Raw genomic sequence first — 2,500 nt, 5'->3', positions numbered from 1 at the left:
TTCCTGTCTGTCTGACAGATGTCTGGGCGCACACACACACACACACGCACACACACACACACACACACACACACACACACACACACACACACACACACTGTCCATGGGGTTCTCCCCCATCCTTCACCCACTCAGATCTGCAAAATATTTCCATACAACAACCTTGTAACCTTGTAAATGCTCCAGAGCTGTGTGTGTGTGTGTGTGTGTGTGTGTGTGTGTGTGCGTGTGTGTGTGTGTGTGTGTGTGTGTGTGTGTGTGTGTGTGTGTGTGTGTGTGTGTGTGTGTGTGTGTGTGTGTGTGTGTGTGTGTGTGTGTGTGTGTGTAGGTGCGTGTGAGTGCGTGTGTGTGTGTGTGTGCGCGCGTACGTATGCGTGTGTGTGCGTGTGCGTGTGTGTATGTGTGTGTGTGTGTGTGTGTGTGTGTGTGTGTGTGTGTGTGTGTGTGTGTGTGTGTGTGTGTGTGCAGTTCTCACTGTCACTATTGTCTCTCTGTCCAAGATGTAACCTTGCTTGCCTGAAACCTGAAGACTTGCATTAGCTCCTAAAGCTTATGCCAAGGCTTTAACTCAGCAGGATAACACCGTGCCAGGGATCAGCATCAGCTGCTATAGTTCAGAATGAGGTAGACAGCTGTGAGGAAAGTTACATCATTCATGAGTTAATAGATTCATGTAGTCATCTAAGCAGGTCAGATACCTATATCTAGGTGCATGTGAAGAATGCCATTTTTGACATGGAGTTGAAACCTGATTTTCAAATAATTGATCAGGTTTGCTGCCCACCCCCCCTTCCACCCCCTTCCCCCCCACCCCCCATCCCCTCTCCTCCCATCAGCCATCAGCCATGGTATATTCAGCTGTGGGGATCACTAAATGTGAGGTCAGTTGTGTCAGTGTGTCCGTCAAGGCCAAGGGAAATGCTAGCTGTCCCACCATAAATCTTCTGGATGAGACCAGGCTTAGAATACTGACAGGAGAGACAGAAATAGGAGAGGGACGCTTTGATTCATGAGATAGACAGCAACAGGAAATATCCCCCTCTCTCAAATCAAATCAAACTTTATTTGCCACATGCGCTGAATACAACAAGTGTAGACTTTACCGTGAAATGCTGACTTACAAGCCTTAACCAGACACATTTACTCCCACACACTCACAGCCACTAACAGACAATCCCACAGGCGTTGCAGAGCGGCTGAAGAGTTCACATGTAGGCTGTAGTGTGTATAGTGTGCAGGGTATCTGGTGAAGTGTACTCACTGGCTTGCCGGGCCTTTTCCTTGTACGTAGCAGACAGTTCATCACTAGTGGGGTCAGCTGAGGCACCCACCATGGGAACCATCTGAGCTGGAGCCCAGCATCATGGCTCCTCTAGCCCGCTCTGGAGACACCAGGGTGAGCAGGCCAGAACCACCACCCCCCTGCCTCCTGGAACCCACTGTCTCCCTCCACCTCTCCTCCCACCACCGCTCCCCCTGCGCATGGTGTAGGACGGGCCGGGCTGGGTGGAGTCCTCTGGCCGGGCCTGCGGGGTTGGGTTTGGGGTTGGTAGACCACCTCCTGCGTGGTACTCCAGGTTGAAACCCCCCTGTTCCTGATCCCGTTGGTTGCCCCCACTGTTGGATCCCCCCATTTCCCCAGTGTAGGTAGTTGCTCCCAAGGTCCCCTGCAGGGAAACCCCGCCATCTGGAGCGCTCTCATACCTTGAGAGAGAGAGAGAGAGAGGGATTGGGCGGGTCAAGGTGATGTCATCGTACAAACCAAGGTTGGGGATGATTCTGTTTGTTCTTGTCCCATGCCCGCTTATCTCGGGAAGTCTCCTCCTCCTCCTGCGCTGGCGACCGGGAGAGCATGCATCCGGAGGAGTATGGTGCTGGCGGTGTGCGCGTGTGTCCGCATCGCTGTCCGTCTCATAACAGGCCTCACTGTCAGGGGAGGTGAGGGTGAAGCAGGCAGGCCCGTCAGTGTGTGTGGCTGTGTGTGTCGACCCGGCAGGACCACAGAGTGGAACCCAGACCTGGAGGCAGAAAGAGAAAGAGATAGCCAGGCTGTGTGTGTGTCTATGTATGTGTCTGTGTTGCTTATTCTACTGTCTACTTGTATAGGTCTAGTGTATGTGTACAGTGTATCCCCTATATGCATTGAGCAGTGGCACACCGCCGGGACTAAATCGTGGCCACCACTGAAAAACCCTCCTCCGCCTCTACTGTAATGGAAAAAGAAAAGAAAGGTTTTGGATGGGGGGAGATGGGGGGGTTGTAATTTGCTGGATGGTGAAAGGTTTTGGATGGGGGGAGGTGGGGGGGTAATTTGCTGGATGGTGAAAGGTTTTGGATGGGGGGCGGTGGGGGGTAATTTGCCGGATGCTGAAAGATTTTGGATGGGGAGAGGTGGGGGTACTGCTCGATGGTGAAAGGTTTTGGATGGGGGGAGGTGGGGGTAATTTGCCGGATGGTGAAAGGTTTTGGATGGGGGGAGGTGGGGGGTAATTTGCGGATG

General features: G+C 52.8%; 1 pseudogene; it reads right to left on the bottom strand.

Annotated features, from left to right (window-relative positions):
* LOC135559411 (synaptopodin 2-like protein) overlaps nt 1–1,702 on the bottom strand; it is an 8,605-nt pseudogene extending 6,903 nt beyond the window's left edge.
* Nucleotides 1,703–2,500: the final 798 nt, after the last annotated feature.

Source organism: Oncorhynchus masou, chromosome 18 (genome assembly GCF_036934945.1).
Source record: "Oncorhynchus masou masou isolate Uvic2021 chromosome 18, UVic_Omas_1.1, whole genome shotgun sequence".
Classification (NCBI taxonomy): Eukaryota; Metazoa; Chordata; class Actinopteri; order Salmoniformes; family Salmonidae; genus Oncorhynchus; species Oncorhynchus masou.
Note: the sequence above shows the minus strand (reverse complement) of the source record. Positions and strands in the feature narration are given on the sequence as shown.